The sequence below is a fragment of the Heliangelus exortis genome, chromosome 20 (assembly GCF_036169615.1).
Source record: "Heliangelus exortis chromosome 20, bHelExo1.hap1, whole genome shotgun sequence".
Lineage (NCBI taxonomy): Eukaryota > Metazoa > Chordata > Aves > Apodiformes > Trochilidae > Heliangelus > Heliangelus exortis.
Genome location: NC_092441.1, coordinates 11,700,962 through 11,713,966, shown reverse-complemented (window position 1 = coordinate 11,713,966; position 13,005 = coordinate 11,700,962). Strand labels below are relative to the sequence as shown.

At 50.9% G+C, this 13,005-nt stretch overlaps 1 protein-coding gene across 5 annotated transcripts in view; it reads right to left on the bottom strand.

Annotated features, from left to right (window-relative positions):
- Positions 1-12,558, bottom strand: part of LOC139805599 (ankyrin repeat domain-containing protein 18A-like) — a 52,917-nt gene extending 40,359 nt beyond the window's left edge. For 3 of the 5 annotated variants that reach the window (XM_071764145.1, XM_071764142.1, XM_071764144.1), the window contains exons 1-3: positions 12,030-12,558; positions 10,225-10,312; positions 9,347-9,437 (exon numbers count right to left, since the gene is read on the bottom strand). The gene's annotated coding sequence lies outside the window, so the exon portion shown is untranslated. Of the gene's footprint in view, positions 1-9,346; positions 10,045-10,224; positions 10,313-12,029 lie in introns of those variants that run through there. The other 2 variants (XM_071764146.1, XM_071764143.1) reach the window with 2 other exon arrangements.
- Positions 12,559-13,005: the final 447 nt, after the last annotated feature.

Below are 13,005 nucleotides of genomic sequence, written 5' to 3'. Positions count from 1 at the left end.
TTCTCCTCCCGTGTCCAGTGATTGCCTCCAGCACTGACCAATAACACACACCCTCTGCTGTCAGTTCTTGGTCTTTGCTTTCCCTTGCTCATTGCTTGTGTTTGTAGCTCCTCTGTTGCAGTCTTTTTTGAATAGGCAAGAAGAGGCTAATCAGTGACAAAAGTTATCCTTTCTTTAGGGAAAGACCACTCAGTAGTGTTCAGGCAACTGTCAGGGGAGTTGAATGTTTGTCATCCATGGCATCAAACATGTTCTGTGATGTGAGGCCTGATGTCCCAGGAGGAATTGCACTTATTTTTGTGATGATTACTCCAGAGTCACAGCTTTGGAGTGACTGGTGCTGTTTCAAAGCAGGAAGCCCCTGAGCCAATTTCCTTCTGTTGCTGTCTGCTTTTAACCACAGAGAGTGTTCAGCTCTGGCTTCGTAGCCGTAATGTTCTGACAGTGACCTCTTTGCCCCTCTCTCCTGTAAAAGTAACACCAGGAATCTTGTCTCTTTTCTCCCCAGGAACTGATGAACTTTAAACTACATCTTTGGGAGCTTATTCCGTATCTTGTGATGGATCAGAAGACATGAAAATATGCTTCTGTCAGTCTGAATAAATGTTCCTAGTCTGTTGGATGGATGACAGCCCTGTTGCCCTTCCCTGGTGTTTTTTTTGATGCGTAGTCCCCCTTCCCCATCCTCCTCTTTCCTTTCCCTTCCCCCTTTCCCTCCTCTCCACTCCTCCCCCTTTCCCTCCTCTCCCCCTTTCCCTCCCCCTCCCCCTTTCCCTCCCCCTCCCCCCCTCCCCCTCTCCCCCTCTCCCCCTCTCCCCCACTTCCACACTCTCCCACTCCCCCTCTCCCCCTCTCCCCCTCTCCCCTTCTCCCCTTCTCCCCCTCTTCCCGTCTCCCTCTTTTCCCCTCTCCCCCTCTCCCTCTTTTCCCCTTTCGCCCTTCCTTCCTTTTCCCCTTTTCACCTTTTCCACTTCTGCTCTTTCCCCCTTTTCCCCTTTCCCCTTTCCTCTTTTCTCCTTCTCTACACCCTTTCTCTCTCCTTTTTTCTTATTCCCCTTTCTGCTTCCCTTTTCTTTTTCCCCTTTCTTCCCCTTTTCCCTCCCTCTTTCCTTTTTCCCCTTCCCGTCTCATTCCCCCACTTACCTTCCTTCTTTCCCCTCCCCTTTCCCTCCCTCTTTCCCCTCCATTCCCATCCCTTTTCTTTTTTTCCCTCCCCTGCCCTCCCCACCCTCTCCTTTTTTGTAATTTTTGTCAATAAATTGATTTGGATTTTGGTTTTAAAATTTTCATCAGTCTCTCACCCTTATTTCTTGCTGTTAATAAATGTGCTCCTCTTTACCCTTTTCCATTTTCTGCACACCTGCTTTATGAAATGGAATAGAAAAAGACCCCATATTTCTGAAGCAAAAACCATAGCCTGCTTTTCAAGAGTGCAGAAAGGGCCTTGGAAGTAGAAAGACTGCTCCAGAAATCACTTGGGCACGAGCACTGTGCTCATGTCCTTTGCTGTGTGTCTGGCATGGCTCAGTTTGGAGTGCCAGAGCTCAGCTCCAGTTCCATGCTGTGGGCCAGAGGGTTCATTTTCCTAAGGAAAGCACATGGACAGTGTATTTCTTCCCAGTGCTTCCTGATGCCACTCAAGTTTCAGAGCCTCATTCTAAAAGAGGCTTCATGGCAGCTCTGCTCTAGAGCTGTCACACGTGGCTCCACACCGAGCCCTCTGATCTGCTCCCTTTCCTTCAGACACAACTCACAGCAGCAAACACTCATCTTACCATCTCCCTTTGGGGATCCAGTCAAAACTTGTGCTGCCTCTGCCCAGAATGACTTCTGCAGCCTGACCAGCACCCGACAGACACATCCTGCAGAGGGGGACAGGACTTTCCTATTTGTCAGACAGAAAGAGGAATTTGGATATCCCCAGAGAGAGCAGCTCTTCAAGAAACAGGCAGTAAGCTCTAAGGCACAGAGAGCTTTGCCATTAAGGTCTCTTATGGAGAAAAGAATTCACTCCTGAATACTTTTGGTGGAAGCATTTGGTCCCTGCAGAGAAATCCAGTGGGTCCCACAGCCAAGCAGAGAGCATCCATCCCTTGGTGGTCAGCAGCTGGAACAAAGGACCTCATCAGCAGGTTTTCCAGTCTATTTGCTAGTTTGTGTTTCCTGTATCTATGGAATATCTCTTTATGTCACACCATACCACACTGTCATTCTGAAGTTAAGAGGATATCATTTTATTTCTGCAGACCTCTGCTTAGTGTAAGGTACGGCTAAAACCCAAACCAGGTGTGTCCTGGTTTGGGGCAGGATAAAGGTAATTTTCAGCCTTGTACTTTTGCTTTCGTTGCAGCTGCTGCCCACAGACACTGCTGCTGTTGAGAAAGCCAATGCTGCTGCTGCTCCTGCTGCAGACACCACAGCCTCTCCCCCTCAGCACACACAGATACTTGTTGACCCTGGGACTGGGAGAAAAGGAAAACCATGGAAATGAGAAATGTTCCAGGCAGGTGAAGGACAAAGAGGGGATTGCTGAAGCAGAGTGGGCAGGGGACAGAAAGGCATGGGGTGCACCTGGCCTTTAGCAAGCCCTTTGCCATGCTCTACCATTGTCCTGTTGTAGCCAGACTGGTGACGTCTGGATTGAAGAGGTGGGTGATGGGGTGGGTGGGAAGTTCACGAGATGATGAGGGTCACAGTGCCATCAGGGATCCAAAGTCCTCCTGGCAAGCAGTGATGGTGCCTCAGTGTCCAGAACTTGTGACAACACTGTTTCCTGTCTTTATGCATGGGCACAATCATTTCCCTATTCCTGCTTGCCATGCTATTCCTGATACAAGCCAGGATGTTGGTGGCCTTCTTGACCACCCGGGTACACAGCTGTCTGATACTCATCTGTCTGTCCACCAGCTCTGACTGAGGCTGATGCTGTGGATGGGATTAAGAAGTGAGTTCCATGGGGGCAGGGGCAGGGTTGGCTTCAGTTGAGTGGGATCATGGAATCATGGAATGGGTTGGATTGGAACTAGATGATCTTTAACCCTTCCAAGCCAAAACCATTCCATGATTCCATTGTTCTGTGACACAGTCCCAGCCAGTTCCAGGCCTGGGAGTCTCCACAGCCACCAACAGGGCTTTGTGATGTAGGGCCTGGTGCCTGGACATGGTCATGGGGGTCTCCATGGTGACCCTGGGAGTATATAAGGGGTGCGGAGACCTGGGATGCCCATATCTGGGAGAGCACCTCCCTCAGGAGTCAGCAGCTGCCCTGGGTGACCATGGAATGTCTGTGGCAGAAAATGCCCAAGATGTCCATGGAGAAGGAGGTTGAAGCCTGCTGCCAGCCCTCCACAAGACTCCAAGGTCAGTGCCTGAAGGAAGGGCCAGACCAGAAGTTCCCCTGCAGGCTGTGGGGAGAGGGCAGCTGTCCCCTGCAGCCCATGGAGGAGCACAGAGGGGCAGATGTGGATCTGCAGCCCATGGAGGAGCACTCTGTACCAGGGTGACATCAGTTACTAACTGAAATACTTTAAATTTTAGAAAAAAGCCACGTTTGAGCAAGGTGAGCATGGCTGGGGCAAGGGTCAGGAAGGTGAGATGGCTTTTGTCCCTCCGTGTTTAGGTTTCCTTCTTTTTTCCTTCTTTTCCTTTCCAGCAGGGCTGTTCCATGCCAGCTGTGCAGTTGAGTTTCCAGCCCCTCAGTCTCTCTCCCTTCTCCTCTCTCCTTTCCCCAGAGGGGAAGGTGTCTCTGCTCCAGCACTGCTCTCCCCTCGGGGACTGCTCCCAGCTGCCCGTCTCCTCTGCCCTGCAGCTCTCAGAGGGGTTCCTCTCCCCTGCTTGAAGATGTTGATGGCAGAGGCACTGTGGCTCCTGTGAGAGCTGTGTTTGGATTGGGTGTGCTTGAAATGCTCGAGCAGCACAGCTGGCAAAAGCTCTGGGTGTTTGAGGAGCTGATTCTGAGGCTTTTCTCTTTTCTGTGTCTTTACAGAACAGCTCATAGCCTTCTGTCATGATCCTCCAGTCCTGTGACCCTTCCCACCATGTTTCAGTTGTTGTTCCTATGATACCATAACTACCTGACTGGGCATGGAGCTCCAGTTCTTCCTCTTGATTTCCCAGGCTGCTTGTGTTTGTATCCATACAGTTCAGGAGGCTGAGTTGGTTCCTATTTAAGGAGACAGCCAAGGAACATTTTACACTCCTCTGGCTGGCCTGGTTTCATGCCCGATCAGTTGCAGTGGTGATGGTGGGGTGATCACTTCCATCTTGGATCCCTCCCTGCAGGTCCTTCAGTTTAAAGCCCCCCTCCCCAAGCTGAGCAGTGGGTACTGACGTGCCGCTTCCAGGCTCCTCTCTAGTAAGCCCAGTTTTATCTATCCAACTCCCCTGCCATGGGCAGGGACACCTCCCACTAGATCAGGTTGCTCAGAGCCCCATCCAGTCTGGCCTTAAAAACTTCCAGGGATGGGGCTTCCACCACCTGCACCAGGCTCTCACTACCCTCATGGTGAAGAAAACTGGACCTAGTACTGATCCCTGGGGAACACCACTTGCCACAGGCCTCCTACTTGACTCTGTGCCACTCATCACAACCCTCTGAACTCTGTTGTTGAGCCAGTTACCAATCCACCTGACAGTCCAATCATCTGTTCCTCATTTCTTGAGTTTTCTTACAAGGATGTTATGGGAGACAGTGTCTAAAGCTTTACTGAAGTCAAGGTATATGACATCCACTGCTCTCCCTTCATCTGCCCATTTGGTCATCCCTTTGTAGAAGGATATCAGGTTAGCCAAGCAAGATTTCTCCTTAGTAAATCAATGTTGGCTGCGCCTGAGAACCTTCTTTCTGTTTGCACACTCAGAGTACTGAATATTCTGTAAGGCAGACTTCCCCTTTCCTACTCAGTATTGAGAGCTACACCTACCACTGCAGAGATGTGGAATCCCCTCAGTGTCAACAAAAGTTTTCTCCTTCCCCTCTTTAATCCTCCTGTGTGGTACTGACTGTAGCACAATGGAGATTCCGGTACCTGTAGGATTCCTAGTGGAAGGCTGAGCAGGGACTGCTTGCAAGGGCCTGGACAGATAGGATGAAAGGCAATGGGTGCAAGTTAGAGAAGAGTGTATTTGAATTGGATGCTAGGGAAAAGTTCTTCATCATGAGAGTAGTGGAAAAAATGGCACATGTTGACCAGTGAGGTGGTTGAGGTCTCATCCCTGGAAATATCCCAGATCAGGCTTGAGGTGGCTGTGAGCAACCTGATCTAGTTGAGGATGTCCCTGATTACTGCAGAGGGGTTGTTGGATGAGCATGGGAGATCTCTTCCAGACAAAAATATTCAGTGATTCTGTAATTCTATGATGATATGACCTTCAGCCATCTCAGTTGCCATGGAGAATTCCCAGAGCTCTCCCAAGATGGGGTTTGGAGACCCCAAGCGATGCCCAGTCTGCAGAGGTTGATGGGTCATGGCTCAGTGCTGTGGAGACTGTGGGCAGTACAGGAGGATCCTGGGAGTGCCTGAAGGGTGGGTTTGGGTATGGTGGAGCTTTTCTTCACACTGGGAAAAAGCTTGGGCAAGAAAGAATGGCCCAAAGGGCAGCTGGGGGTGCCTGGAGTGGAGAGCAGAAGAAAGAACTGTCACTGCAAGGGCCATGCTGGGGAACACCACATCCCCCAGAAGGAGCCTGGATCAGCCCAAGGCTCTGTGTGCCAAGGCAGAGGCAGGGAGGACACGGAGATGTCAGGAGAGGAAGGGGACAGCGAGGTGGGGCAGGCGGGTGAAGGAGCAGAGCCTGCAGGGCAAGAGGCACAGGGGATGGGACAGCCCAGGACAGACTGTGCTGGAGATGAGAGAGGGAAAAGCTGTGGAAGAGCTGGAGGCACACTTGGCAGAGCCAAGCTCTCCATGCCTTTGCTGATGGCTCTTGTCTCTGTCCCTGATGGCCATGGGGAGACAAGTGGAGCTTCCAGCAGCACTGGGGCTCAGGGCCTCCTTGTCCATGTGCAGGAAGCTGGGAGGTTCCATGCCATAGCCCTGCCCTTGGCATTGTCCATCTCCACATGCCAGTGCTGCCAGGAGAGCCCTGAGGGCTGAGGGAGGGACAGGATCTCCCTCCCTTGCCAGGGGCTGGGGCTCAGGGCTGGCACCTTTGGGGAATGGGCTCAGGGCTGGGCCCTTTGCAGTCCTGACACACAGCCAGGCTTCCTCAGCACCAGAGCCACCTGCACCTTCCTTTTCCCCACCTGCCATCACTGCCTCCTGCCTCCTGCTCCACCACACCCTGCAGGGGGACACTTTCTCAGGGCTGTCCCTCAGGGGGACCCAGGCACACGCCAAGAAACTTTGGAAACTTTGGACCATGCCTTGGACTTTCTTGTGGAGAAAGAAGCTTCTGCAGCTTCCTCTCCTTGCCTCTTGAGCAATTGTCATGGGCTCAGCATCAACCCCCCAGAGGGCTCCTGGCAGCTGTGAGCTGGGCTCCTGGGATGGAGGGAGCTGCTGGCAAGTGGGCAGTGCTGCAGAGAGACAGCTCTGGGCAGGAGCAGCTCCTCTGCAGAGCGCAGCAGGGCTGAGGGCACTGCCAGGGTATCTGGGGGAGATGAGCAAGGCAGAGAGAGCTTCAAGGGGGTGAAGATGGAGGGGATGAGTGCCAGCTGAGTGGAGGAGAACCTTCCCAGCTTCTGCCATGGTGAGTGTCCGGTGCAGGGCAGTGAAGCTGGTGCAGTTGCTGGAGGCATCTCCTAAAGCTGCAGAGCCAGAGCTGCTGGGAGCTGGAAGGGGGAAGGAGGTGAACGGAGGTGAAAGGGGAATTGTGAAGAGGAGTGAGGGGGTGTGTGCAGGCAGGGGTGCCCAGGGCTGTCCTTCAGAGCAGGGTCCTGCAGCCCAGGGGCTGTGTGCTGGGGCAGGGACTCTGCTGCCTGCCTGCCAGGGGCTGCTCTCAGCCTGCCGGGGGAGCTCCCAGGTGCTGGCAGAAGCTGTGGCTGGCAGGAGACAGGGAGCACAAGGCAGGCTCCTGGTGCTGGTGACAGAGGGATGAATTGCTCAGGGCTGCTCACAGCTCCAGCTGATGCCCAGAAGATTTCTGAGGTGACTTCTCAGGAGTCCCACGATGAAAACAAAACACACAAATGGTAAACCACAATAAGCCCAATTTCCCTGAGGTAGGAGTGTGAGCAGGAGAGCTTGAGGATCTGGGGGATTTCATAGAAGAACTGGTTCAGGGCATTGCCCTGGCAGAGGGGCAGGGAAAATGTATTGGCTGTTTCAGGGGTTTGCAGATGGCCATGTAGCAGTCGTAGGACATGATGGTCAGAAGAGAGCATTCTGCAACAATGAAGAATAAAAAGAGAAAGAGCTGTGCAGCACATCCGTTGTAGGAGATGTCTTTGTCCCAGAGGGAATTGGCCATGGCTTTGGGCAGAGTGGTGGAGATGCATTCCAGGTCGAGGAGGGAGAGGTTGAGGAGGAAGAAGTACATGGGGGTGTGGAGGTGGTGGTCACCGGCGATGGTGGTGATGATGAGGCCGTTGCCCAGGAGGGCAGCCAGGTAGATGCCCAGGAAGAGCCAGAAGTGCAAGAGCTGCAGCTCCCGCCTGTCTGCAAATGCCAGGAGGAGGAACTGCCTGATGGAGCTGCTGTTGGACATCTGATGACTCTGGGGATATAGACCTATCAGTAGAAGAAAAAAAAGGGAGAAGTTAGGGCACTGTTCCTTTACATTACAAAATTTTTAAAAGATACACATGAACTGCTTCTCCTTTTCCACAAACAACTTAGGAATGTCCCTTTCAAACACCCTGGCTCATCCTGGCTGAATGTCCACAAAGGAGCAGGAGAGGTCAGTGCTGCTCTAGAGAAATTGGTAATACGAGGGCTCAGTTTCCAAGGAGCAGTCTTTCCCTTTTCTCCTTTTCTGCAGGGGAAAAAATATAAGTAGAAATTCAGAGCAGCTGCCAGCTCTTGGCTGGTTTGGCTGAGAGAACAGCAAGAGGGAGAAGATGTGACTCAAAATCACTTCTTTGCCTTTGGTTCAGTGGGGGCATCTGTTTCCATTGTTAGATACTGGCCTGCTGGGTGGGAAATCTGATGAGATATTCTCAGGAATTGTGTCCCTTGGCTTTCTGTGGAAGTTGGCTGACAGATGGAGGTGTAGTGCAGCTGCTGTGGGGAGAAGGTGAGGTGCAGGTCCTGCCTGTAGGATCCTGTTGTGTGCCCAATAGCAAAGCAGTTCTCCTGATGGGTAAAGATGAAAAGGTGATGTGCAAAGCAGTCTCTGGAAGGGCACCTCAAGGGCTGCTGTTGTGTAGAGGCAGGGAGATGGGAAGAGTCCCCACAAGGCTGTCAGGGTCCATGAGCTCCCACACCCCCTCCCCAAGAAGAGCAGCGGAGCTCTGGTAGCAGAGAGCCATGGGGATGAGCCAAGAGTACAGATGCCCAGGGCAGCCCCTGGGGACAGGCAGATCTGCATTCCTGCCAGGACATGGTGTCCATGGGTGAGGGTCAGGGCTGAGAGCAGCTCGGGGCCGTGGCAGCATCTTGTAGGTCTGGCACTGTAGGGGATTGGAACTTGCCCTTGTCGTGGCCAGACCTACAGGTCCTGTTGTCACTGTTCAGGGGACAGTGCGCAGGAAAGAGGTGATGGGAGGGGAGGGCTGGAGGGGAGGCATCCTCCTCACTTCTTTGATGAATCCTTTTCTGTCTTCCAGAGACAGCGGTCTTTGGTTAGCAGCTGGGATGAAGACTATTGCTGAGAGAGAGGGGGCATTCTTCCCAAATGAAAAGAATTCTTGAGGGTGGCATGTAGTGAGAACCACAAGTCACCAGGTTTCGCCGATAATGAACTGGGAGCTTGGGCCCAGCTGTGCCCAATAATTAGGGCCTGCCCCAGCCGGAAATGGGCGGGGCTGAAGGGCAAAATAAAAGGCATGCTCCCAGAAGCAGAGGGGAAGATGCTGAGAGACGGCTGGGAAGAGAGACAGTAACAGTGGCATCTCTGGGCTTCTGCCTTGGCTGCTGAGGGGAGTGAGGAGGCACAGTTACCTCCCAGAGTAAAGCTGGGCCTGGACACTGGGCAGGTACAACTGGTGGGCCAGGAGAGTTCCCTTTTTCCCTGTGGTGGTTGCAAGTGTGTTATCTGCTTTAGGAGCAGGCAGCCTCCCAGGACAGTCTGGAAGAGATCAGAGCCCGTGACCACCATGCACAGAGAAAGCTTCTGATGTGCAGAATTAGAGATCTCAGATAGGAACTGGACAACATAAAAAAATGCCCTTGCATGGGCAGGGACAACCAACCACACCCCACTGCTGGGGCATCAGCCAGGAGAGAATTTAAAAGCAGCAACTTGCCTCAGGCACTGAGTCTCACTGCTGTCTGCTGAGCTGCCCATAACAAAACCCAAGCTTTTTCAGGTATCGCAGAGAAGTCAGGACACAGCTTCTAAGGAGGTAGAGAATCACACAATGGCTTGGGTTGGAAGGGACCTTAAAGATCATCAAGATCCAACCCCCTGCATGGGCAGGGACATCTCCCACTAGACCAGGTGTCACAAAGCCTCATCCAACCTGGCCTTGAACACTTCCTGGGAAGGGCATCAACAACTTCTTCAGGCAACCTATTCCAGTATCCTGCCACTCTCATGATGAAGAATGTTTTCCTAATATCTAACCTAAATCTATCCCCCTTCAGTTTAAAACCATTACCCCTTGTCCTGTCACTTCTCTCTCCGGTGAAAAGCCCCTCCCCAGCTTTCCTGTAGCCCCTTCATGGACTGGAAGGTTCTCTAAGGCCCCCCCAGAGCCTTCTCTTCTCCAGGCTGAACAGCCCCAACTCTCTCAGCCCATCTTTGTAGCAGAGGTGCTCCAGCCCCCTGGTCATCTTTGTGGCCCTTCCCTGGACCCTCTCCCACAGGTCTGGACCTTTCCTGGGCTGGGGGCTCCAAAGCTCTACGCAGTATTCCAGGTGCAACTCCTGACTTTGCTGTGAGCTGCACAGATCCAGGGTTCCCCCCAGTGCTGGGGGTCAGGAACAGTGAGCAGTGACCTCGGAGCACCCAGCAGTTCCCATCTCAGCCCAGTGGATATTGAAGCTGATCAATCAGAACCCCCCCAAGTTTGTGGAGGAAACCAGCAGGAGGGGAATGCCCATCCCAGGGTGCAGGCAGTGGGCACCCTCCAGCTTTCTCTAGGGAAACCCTGCCCAGGGCACCTTCCAGCCCAGCCCTTACCTGCCCACGGGCTCCTGGAGGGCTTGGCAGAAGGTGCCATTCACGTCGAGTGGGCAAACATCTCCTGCTCTCGAGGCTCCAGGATTGCCTTGAAAAAACATCCATTTTTCTCACTGAATATGTGGTGGGGGACTAAAAGAAAAACCAAACCAACAAAAATATTACCAGTTGAAGCTAAGAGGCCAAAACGTATGTTTGCTCCCTTTTCTTTTTTTCCCCTCAAGATCACCCAGGCCAGCAGCAGCTTGCAGGGAAGCTGCTGAGCTGCCAGCAAACACTGTGTGACTGTGGAGAGGTTCTGCACAGCCCTTCCTGCTGCCTCACAACTCATCCCTGGGGCTGGAGCTGCTTTTAACCCCCAAAGCCCCAAAGATTTTTTCAAAAGTCCCTCAGCAGCTTTCTTGTAGGCCCCCTTCAGATAATGAAAGGCTACAATAAAGTCTCCTCAGAGCCTTCTCCTCTCCAGACTGAGTGACATCTCCAGAATGAATGACATCTCAAAGGCCTCAGTGCCAGTGCACCAAGCCTGGAAAGAAACAAGAGGAGCTGCTGAGGTTGGGATGGGCTGGGATGTGGTTGGCATCACCCAGAGGTGGTGGGATGGCTCCTGTGACTGGAGCCTGAGGATGGAGGAATATCAACTCTTTTAGGAAGGACAGGAGGGGTGACACCCTCTACATCACTGACCAGCTGGGCTCCATGGAGCTAGAAATAGAGAAATAGATAAAACTAAGACACCATTCTCTCCAGCTGAGAGAAAGCAGCTTGGCCATTTGAGATGACTAAACTGAAAAAATTCAAAATTGTTGTAAAATAACAGCAAAAACTTTCCCAATCATTTGTTTTGGCCTTATGCAGTGTAGCCTTGTGTAAGGAGATGTAAACTCTTCCCTTTCAGCTTTCTACAGATAGACTTTTCTCACAAGCAGTGAATAGGATCTTGAGTGCAGAACATGAAGATATAAATGTTGAATAGTGTAAAAAAAAACTCTAGTTTGTACCAAATAACCACACAGTTTTGGGATTTCACTGTTGTAACATTTGAAGATGGGGTTAGGTTGTGCCTGACCTTTTATCTAGTCTTCTTTCCACCGTCCACTAGAGTGGAATTCACCAACCTCAAGGTTAGGGAATAAAACAGTGATCAGGAAAACGTCCGGAGTTCTGAAGGATTAAATATTTAATTATTTAAATATTCAAATAGTGGTGGTTTTGGTTTTTTCTAGTCAGCAGTAAATCACCAGAGTAGTCTGATTGAAAAGAAAGGGCTGTGGACAAAATAGTTTGATATCTAAGACTGTCAGCACCTGCACAATTACACACTCTGCTCATACTCCTCCTTCTGTGTGCAAAGGGCATTTAACCAGACACATAAAAAGGGAAAAGAGCTTTCTGCTTCTTTTCCCCTTTCCATAAGAAGCATCCTTCAGGATAGACTTCAGGATGAAAGAGAACTGGAAACAAAGCAACTTTGTTATCCCCTGTTTCTGCTCCCAAAAGATCAGATGTGATTGTTTTGAAATAAAAACATGCAAGGAGCACTTACATTCCTCACAATAACTGTTCCCACAGCAGGGAATAAAAGCTGCGGCAGTCAGTAGGGCTTTGCAAATAGGACACAAGAACTCATCAGGTATGGGATCATCATCATCAGAGGAGGAGGGCTTTTCCTTCTTTCCTCTGGCATATGCTTCCCTGGAGGCAGGGTGGGGAAGGAAAAACACAAAAGTTAAAGACAGGTATACGGAAAAATTTTCCAAGCTTTGGATTTCATCAAAGGAAGTAAGAGATGGAATTCTGCTCACCTCATGTTAGCCTTCTAAAATACAGGTATTTATATTTAACTACTTTTTTTGGTTGCTTTGGCACTCCAATGCTTCCCCACGGTTTCTCTTGTTCACTTTTTGGTCAGTTCAGTTAGTTCCATACTTCTGCATTAAGATCTGGTATTGCATATTTCCCCATTCTTGTCAGCAGAGCTTCCTTTGTATTGGGATCTTTCACCTCCAGCATGAAACTCCTTGGAATTCCCGTGCTCTTTCTAACTCTGGGATCAGGCTCGACAGTTTGGCCCTGTTAAGGGAAGAAATGCAGACACATCTCATCTGAACCTCACACTTTAAATGACATCTCAATTATTACTATTTTAACCAGCAAAAGCCTTTAATCCCCTCCTTTTCCTGACCCAAGGCTTGCTCCAATCAAATCCTTTTTCCTTTAAATACCATAGCCAGGATGTTCCAAAGGCTTGAGCAGTGTTTGGAACTCAACAGACAAAGAATGGCTTAACTTCAGGTTTATTCAGGGAGAAATATCCCCTTAGCTCACCATCCACTTGGAGCAGAGACACAAATACACTTCTCCTCCAAAGCACAATTCAGAGGGAGAGATTGAACGTGCCAGCAGTTCCACAGCACAACACAGCACGACAACAGTTCCAGAAGGTCACATCTGCTCATATGCCACACAAACACACTCCTAGAAACCATCAGGTACACCGACACAGCTTACACACTCTGTGTTCAAACCAACAGACTGTGCCCTCCACTGCACCTACGCTGCCATTTATGGCACCCTCCAGCATTCCAAAACTGGATCCAGAACCAGAGTGACCAGAGAGCAAAAAATAGTCATGCAGTTGTCACTGTTCCACAAACACTCCTCATTTAACTGTTGCAGACCCACTGAAATGTCCATAACTTACAGCCAACTGAATTACTCTGCCAACATTGGGTTTTTAGGTAACATTTTAAGTAACATTTCTCTGTCGTCCGGCAGTGT